Raw genomic sequence first — 9,015 nt, 5'->3', positions numbered from 1 at the left:
TCACATCATGCATCTGATCCCATTCATCTCCCTTTCTCTCCATATCTGTCTTTTGTCTTTGGAACCCCGCCCCCAAATAAAATAAAAGAAAATTTAAGAGAAAAATAGAAAAGAAAAGAAAGGAAGGAAGAAAGAAAGGAAGAAAAAAGAAAGAAAGAAAAGAAAAAAGATCTCATTATGGAAGCTATAGTGTGACACAGTGAGTCATACTATAATACCCTGTTATCTATACAATCTTACTTGCAAGTGTTCATTGCAATGAGTCACTGGTCTGGTTTGAGGCCTCTGGTTTCTATTGCACTATTGATACTGGACCCTCACTGGGACTCTCTTGGGTATCCTGTTGTTGCCCTGTGTCATGGATGTCTGGCAGCTTTGAGTCTGCAGGACCTGCCCTTCATGTGCTTCAACAGATCATAGATGGGGTGGATGTAGTTCTGGACCTGGGTAGTTGCTGTCTTAGCCTTCTAGTTGTTCTTTCCTCTCTCCCCCTTAGTCCTCACGACCAGGGTGAGCTCTCTGTTATTGCCCAGAATTGCCCTTGCATTGCTCAGCCTAGTTCACCCTTGCAGCAATAGGCAAAGGGCAGGACCAGTTCTCCTGTTTTCATGCCCTCAGGGTCATCTCTCCTACACCCACACCAGCAGGGCCAGCTCTACTATGTTGTGGGGCATTGATTTTAAGAATTAAAGTGTCATCTTGGTGAATCTTTCCTTTAATGAGTATGCAGTTCATTCCTTATCTCTTCTGATTATTTTGGTTTGAAATCTATATTGTTTGATATTCAAATGGCCACACCAGCTTGCTTCTTAGGTTCATTTGCTTTAAATATATTTTTCTAGCTCATTAACCTGAGGTATTGTCTATATTTCATGTTGAAGTGTGTTTCTTGGATGCAGCAGAAGGATGGATCCTGTTTTTGCATCCATTCACTAGTCTGTATCTTTTTCTTAGAAATTGAGATCATTAGTGTTGAAAGATATCAATGACCAATAATTGTTGATTCTGCTATCTTGTTGTTCTTGGTGGTTGCCTTGGTGGTTTTGTGTGTGTGTGTGTGTGTGTGTGTGTGTGTGTGTGTGTGTGTGTGTGTGTGTTCCCTTATATTGATTTGTGGTGTTGAGATTATTACTCCTATGCTTTCAGAGTTGTAGTTAACCTCTTGAGGTTGGAGTTTCCTTCTAGCACCTTCTGTAGGACTGGATTTGTAGATAAATATTTCTTAAATTTGGTTTTATCATGGATTATCTTTGTTCTCCATCTATCATGATTGCAAGTTTTGCTGACTATATTGATCTGGGCTGACATCCGTGGTCCTTTAGAATCTGTAGTACATCCATGGAGACCTTCTGGCTTTTTAGAATCTCCATTGAGAAGTCACATGTAATTCTCTTGTATTCTGTTGGTGAAGCTTGCCATGTAGTTCCTGTTCAAGTTGCTAAAGTTTTTCATTTCCAGAGTTCCCTGATGTGTGTTTTCGTTATTGCTTCTATTTCCGTTTCAGTCTTGAACAGTTTTACTTATTTCTTCCACTGTTGGTTTGTGTTGCTTGGTTGCTTTAAGGGATTTAGTCCTTTCTTCTTAAGGACCTCTATCATATTCATAAAGGCTGTTTTAAGGTCTTTTTCTTGGCTTCAGCTATCCTGGAATATTCATGGCCTGCTGTGGTAGGATTGGTGGCTCTGGTGGAGACATATCATCCTGGCTGTTAGTGATTGTGTTTTTACACTGGTTCTAGGCATCTAGGATTGAATGATATCTAGGTGCTGATATCAGGCTTTGTCTTTGTTGTGTGGGTGTTTTGTTCCTTGGTTTCTGTTTCCTCTGGATTTTAAGAGAGTGTGTAGCTATGTGTTGCTGTAGGAAATTTTGTGTGGACCTGAAAAGTGTGGCCATTGGGGTTCCAAGTAAAATGTGTTTTGAGGTATTGGACTGTGATGGCTATCTTTGGTTGTCAACTTGACTATATCTGGAATGAACTATAATCAAGAAATGAAGGGCTCATTGTGATCGGACCTTGAGGCAAGATCTTGGAGTTAGATGGACATACCTTTAATCCAGACCTTGAGTATGGAAGCACACGTTTAATATGGGCCATACTTTCTCCTGGAAGCCTATATAAGGACAATGGAAGAAGGAAGGGATGTGTTCGTGGTTCTCCAAGGAAGGCGTGTGTTCCTTCTGCTTGCTCTCACCTTGTCAGCACATCCATTCTTCACTGCATTGGAGCCTACTTCTTTGGAACTCAGCATGTACAGGAGACAGCTGAGACACTCAGCTCGTGGGACTGAGTAACTACTGGATTCTTGGACTTTCTATCCCAGTTTGCCATTGTTGGACTGCAGCCTGCAAGCATTCCAATAATTCCCATATATGTGTAGTATGTATACATATTATGTATATATATACATATATATATTAGAGAGAGAGAGAGAGAGAGAGAGACGAGAGACAGAGAGACAGAGAGACAGAGATTCATTCTATAAATTCTATGAATCTCCAGAACCCTGACTAATAAAGGACCTGACACTTAGGAAGTGGATAGGCTAGGTTTTGAGGGAGTTCACAGACGGGAACACACCAGAGTGTTGTTCCACCAGAGTCTGCTTATTTTATTCTCTTCGAATTAGGGCAAAGAGTGAAGAGAGGTCACCCAGCAGGTCTGCTATAGTACCTGCTGGTTGGGGCAGGGAGGCAGGGAGCTTAGGAGGGAAATCTGTGGGATCACAGGAGATGGGGCAGGGCAGGGAAGGTTGTCATAGGTGATCTGCTGCAGAGCTGGGATGACACTGGGGAATTGGATCTGGAAAACAGAAGGAGAGAAGATCTGCAAGTTCCTGGTTCCCTGGTAGGGGTCACCTGTGGATTAGCAGGAAGTGGCCTGTTGGAATTGTGGACTGGGATAAAGCAATGAGGGAGTTTTGGAGGGAAGGTCTGTGGGATCCATTAGATATGGAGTAGGTGGCAGGCTCTTGCAGGTGTTCTGATGCAGAGTGAAGATGACTATGGACCTGGATCTCAGGGAACAGAGGGAGAGGTGAAGATCTGCAGTCAGGCTACCTGCTTCCCAGGCATGAGTGGTCTAGTTTTTTTAATATAGGCACTTCTCATAAGATTGCTTCCAATGTGCCCCACAGGTTTTATTTCTTTGTTGATTTTTTTCATTGACTCATTGATCATTTAATAATGAGTTGTTTAAGACCACATGCTGGTCTATTTACTGGAGTTTGGGTTTTATTTTTTGTTTCTTTGTTTTGTTTGCTGGTTTGTTGTCTGTTTCTGCTGTGCATTTGAAGTTCTTGCACTGTGGTCAGACTCCAACCTTTTTGAATTTGTAAAGATTTGTCTTGTGTCCCTGGATGTGTTGTGTTTTAGAAAAGCTTCCATATGATGACGAGGAGAATGTATATTCTTTGGTGTTTGGATAGACTATTTTATAGATATCTAAAAAATCATTTTGATGTTTGATTCCATTATCTCTGATGTTTCTCTGTGTATTTTTTCTCCAAATGATCTGTCTATTAGAGAAAGTGGATATGGAAATCATCTACTATAAATGAATTGGTGTTCATCTGTCTTTAATTCTGTACATTATTTTTATATAAAATTGGGCGCCCCTGAGTTTGGTGCATATAAGTTTAGGATAGTAATGGCTTCCTGGCTAACTGTTCTCTTGATCAGAATGAAGTTTCCCTCTTTATCTCTTCTGGTTGGTTTCATTGTGAAGTCTATTTTTTCATATATTAGGATGGGGTGACTTCTTGCTTCCTGTTGACGCTTGATCTGATGCTTTTTATCCATTCTTTGACTCTAAAGCTATGCCAATCTTTAAAACTGAGATGTGTTTCTTGGAGACAGCAGGTAGGTGCATTTTGTTTCTTGATGCACTCAGTCTGTGTCTTTGGATTGGAAAATTGAGGCCATTGATATTTAAATCTGTTATTGAAATGTGGGTGTTAGTTGTGGTCATCATGTTGATGATTTTGGTGTTATTGTCTCTGTTCTTGATGGTATTTTGTGTCTTAATAAATATGGATTTGCATTTCTTTCCACATTTTCTTTGCTATGCTCACTCCTCTTTAGTCCTTCATGCTTCTCTATTTTCCTTGTTTGGTTTGTTGGATATAAATATTTTAGGCTGATTGTCTGGTGGCAATTTTTCTTTCTCCTCCAATCATGGCATGTAGTATTGCTGTGTATATTATTGTATGTTGGCTGTCATAGTCTTTTAGGACTTAAAAGGTATTGCTCAAGGCTCTTCCAAAGTTTCCTTTGAGAAATCAGGTGCCGTTCTGATAGGCTTTCCTTTAGAGATGATATGCAGTGTTTCACTTACAACTTTCAATATACATTCTTCGTTATGTGTACTTAGAACTTTAACTATGATATACTGTGGGGATTTTCATTTCTGATCCTGTCTCTTTGGTGTTCTGTGTTTTCATTATATTTAGATGAGCATACCTATTCTTAGTTTGGGAAAGTTTTTCTATGAGCTTGTGTAAGATCTGGTCTATGACGTTGACTTGGGAGTGTTCCCCTCATTTATGCTCATATGTCAAAGTTTTTTTTCATAATGCTTATTTTTTTTAAAGATTTTTCCATTTTCCAAGCTTATTTGACTAGGTTCTCTGATATATCTCTAAGCTCGTTCTCCAAGATTTCAGTGAGATTTTCTTTTGTCTTCTTTTAATTCCTTGAATTCTTTGAGAAAGCTTATGATTCTGCTTTTAACCTCCGTGTCCTGGGGTTTGCCTGTGTAATTCTCATTGGTGAACATTTTTAAGACTGTTAAAATTTGGAGAGAAGGTACTGGCTTCATCTTTTATATTGTTCATATTCCTAAGATCAGAGCTAGGCATCTGCAACTCCTTTGTTAGTTTTGAGTTTGTGATGGATGGAGCAAAGTGGGGGAAAGAGAAAATGAGTAAGTGTGTTAGTATACAAGTTGGAAATGGCTTGGAGAGGAGATGAATTCAGAGGGACAGTGAGTACTGGGCTGGTACATAGGATGGCTTTTCTGTTCCAAGATGGGAGTGTGGGAGTAGACAAGACTGAGTGGAAATTTTGGATATGATATGAGAGAGTCCTATGATTTGGTGAGTAGGTAGGCAGAATACTGGCCCAAGCAAGAACTCTTCTGTGGTGAAGGCATGAAGGCCAGACTAGGCTGATTTACCAGTTGTGGGTCCCAGGATATATATGGTAGACTACAGAAAAGGCCTGGATGAAGTTGCCCTATTTTATTTTTATTGCAGTGCTGGATTTGGAACCCAGTCCTGTACATAGTCAGCAAACACTGTATCACTGAGCTGTGACCCAAAATGAGTAAATGTACTTTAATAACTTATCAATAGTTTATAGTTCTTTATACTATAATCAAATAAGTAACCACAGTATGAGTAATGGCAACTGTATTTTTTCCTCTGTGACCATACACTTCAATTATTCTTCTCACTGAGTGGACTGAGATGTACACAAGAATTGTCAAAAGGAACTATTGCTCAGTTTCACAAGGAAAGCCCTTGCTGTTTCATATTGTGTATGACATTGAGTTTTCTGTTTGTTGGTTTGTTGTGATGTTGCTGTTGGAACCCAGTGTTTAGAGCATGCAGACAAAGCTCTCCCAATGAGCTCCATCTCAGCCCTGTTACGGTTTTTAACTATTTATGGAGAAAAGGAAGTTCCTTTCCCTTCTTAGAGATATGAAAAGCTTTATTATGAGGGCAACTTGAGATTTATCACTTTTATTATTTCTCATTGATTGAGACAATTTCCATATTACATTTTGTTAACACAGTGGGTAGGGATACATTTTTGTTAATGATAGGCCTTTGGTCATACATATCCTTTGATTTACGTATTATTGAGTTTTCCTAGCAAAAATTTTTCTTCATCAGTTTTTATTTCCCTGAATATGTTTGGCCTAGTTTCTACTGTTATTTGTCTAGAATAACGCCCATTGTCATTCTAGTGCATGCTACAAATTGAAAATGGCTGTCCTTTCCTGTGTTCCTCTGGATTTCTTTGAGATTTGATGAGCTTGAAATACAGTGTTCAATTTACTATTGAATCCTTTGGGAAAATTATTCTTATAGTTCATATTATGATTGTTGTTGGTCAATTCATAGCTCTATATTTTCCTGAGTCATCTAAGCTCAATTTCTAAAATATTGGCCATTTCATTTAAATTTCAAATAATTGGATAAATGTAGCACATGTTCTCATTTTTATCACAGTGATAGACTGCACATATAAAATGTGAATAAAATATAAACATGCACGTGAAAAATAGACACAAACAGCCTTCAGTCATCTTTCAAAAGATGCAGCCTTTTCTTTTGAAATCCAGGTTCACTCAATGTGGTAACACAAAGGAGGAGCCTATTTCCTGTGACTAACTGTGGACAGGCAGTTTCCCCTGACCTGCAGGGGCACAGACATCACAAATTGAGTGTTTCACATGCAAATGTGCCTGCATCCACAGAGCAGGTCAACTTTACACTTGCTCTTTTTCAATGAATTGTCCTTAGCTTAAACAGTTGAATTTTATTTAAAAATGTAGACCAGGCATTCACACAAAAGAGACTTTATATTACATTGTCTTGAAAATAGAGACCAACTCAGGAGGAATGAAGTTTAATCCTGCAGTCTTCCACTCTGCTGACATGGAATATTTCTCCACTGACACACCCTCTTGTTCCTTCTTATGAATTTTATTACTTTCTACTCAAAGACAACTTATATATTTTATTGATTTTGGAGATAAATGTGTATTTTAAGACTACATAGACTCTATTGGTTATCTTTGCCAGTGGTCATGTCAGAGGTGGCAATTGAAGTTCAAGGTGTCAGCCACCAGGAGGAAACTCCTGTGTATCATGTGTATCTCAGCTCGGCAATGCTCCAACACTGCAGACCACAGAAAGTCATGTGCTTCTGCTGTGCCTTTACATTTTTGCTTCTGTTGTCTTTCTCTAGTATCTGGCATGGTGTGAATGGGTGTGGAGAGATCCCACTGCCTGGAATGTAGTGTGTTTATCTCATGGAAACATACACTGGGCATTTTTATCTGTGGATTGTCATGAAGATGATTCCTCCCTAAGGTGTACAGCCTAACTGAATATAATAATGATAGCTTGTACAGGATTTCTATGAATAAAAATAAATGCAAGTAGGTGTCACAAAGGTAGAACTCATGAGTTACTATTGAGGAGCCATATAGACTGTGGTTTAGGTTAATGATTAAAAAAAAACATTGAGTCACGGTAGCTTAGTTGGCTTAAATTCTCTTAATTTTGAAGGATGCATTCACAGGTTGTGGAGTACATAATAGCAGAAACAAAACTTTGAAAATAACTTAAATTTAGACTAGGAGATTTTCATCAAATAGCTTTGATGTGAAAAACCCAAGAAGACAGGCGAGGGGTGGAGCTGGAGATGGCGTCTGCAGTGGCTTGCCAGCAGGCCTAGATAGCAATCCGACCAGGGCCTCTCTGGAGTGGGCCAAGGGAACGAGAGGTGCCGATGTTTCCACCATACTGGGTAGCTCAGGTTGCAGCCTGGTACCGTCGAGGTCAGTCATCTTGCTCCACTCGCAGTGGAGCCATTTCGCCCAAGCCGGTGAAAATGTCCTTTGGTCTCCTCCGTGTCTTCTCCATTGTGATCCCTTTTCTCAATTTTGGGACACTCATTAGCAAGAACTTTGCTGCTTTACTTGAGGAGCATGTCATTTTTGTTCCAGAGGATGACAACAATGATGACGATTAACAGGGCATGGAGAAGTATAGAAAGGAGAAAACACTAATAGACGGAGTGGTGGCACGCTCAGTTCCTTCCCTATTGGCAGAAGGGTCAGGGGAAGCCCTCAGCCTTACCTCAAGGTTGGTGACAACAGCCCAGAATCCTATGCTTTCAGAGGTTCCCGCAAATGTGTTGTCCACAGAGCACTGGAAATAACAAGCAAGCCAACTACGAGTAACATAATAAATAGGAGCTGTGTATGAACGAAAAAAATAAAAATTAAAAAATTAAAAAAAAAACAAGAAGACAATCTAAAGTTTTAGAAAGGCACATAGGTGAATGCAGAACTCTTTAAGGTCAGGGAACAAGAACATGGCAGCCCAATTATTACTAACTGAGGCACTTCTCTTGCTAGGATTGGTTGATGACCAAAGGTGATGATTAATTCCTTATACTCACTTCTGTCCTCAATCTCCTGACATAAAAATCTAATCATGAGTGGGTATGTACCATAAAGATTTAAAGCAGAGATAACTGACTCTTTTTCATATGTAAAAGTTTAGGCTTGTGATTCCTTTAAGATTCCTTATAAAATTATCTTTCAAGATAAGTAATAAAGTAATTGGCCCTTTCATGTAATTGCAAAATTCAGCCTGCGAGTAAAAGACCTGAACAAAGAAGAATACCTTGCTGGCCCACACAGTTAATCTATAACAAGCTGCTTGGGCGTGAATGTATGTGGGTTCTTGGAATAATGTGTTTTCACCTGTAAAATATAACATGTTTAATCATGTAATACAAAAAACATGGTATTTTTACTGTTTGTTTTATATTGATTGTAATCATTTACTTGATAAACAGAATATAACTGCATAGTATTTTTTATATTGCCTGAAAGATTTTGCTGGAGTATATAAGATGTAAGTGAAAGACAAGAGACAAAGTTATATAGAGTTAAAATGGACTAGAAGGAAAACATCAAGAATGAGAGACAGAAATCAACAGGAAAATAAAGAATAGAGAATGCAAAAGAAGAATAAAGAAAAGGTCTGAAGGAAAACATCAAGAGAGTGTGTGAGTGTCTTTTTTCCTAACCTCCTCAGATAGAAAAGTCTAGTACATGCCAATGCTATGGATTTCCCCTTAAGCCCTCAGCTGTCTGGAGGCTGGTCCCCCAGGCAGTAATATTTTCATTAAAGTATAATTTTAAATCCATATATTTTATTCTTCTGCAAACAGTTCCTGTGAGTGCATGTAACAGCACAAACTCCAAAA

The sequence above is a fragment of the Peromyscus leucopus genome, unplaced genomic scaffold (genome assembly GCF_004664715.2).
Source record: "Peromyscus leucopus breed LL Stock unplaced genomic scaffold, UCI_PerLeu_2.1 scaffold_811, whole genome shotgun sequence".
Lineage (NCBI taxonomy): Eukaryota > Metazoa > Chordata > Mammalia > Rodentia > Cricetidae > Peromyscus > Peromyscus leucopus.
Note: the sequence above shows the minus strand (reverse complement) of the source record.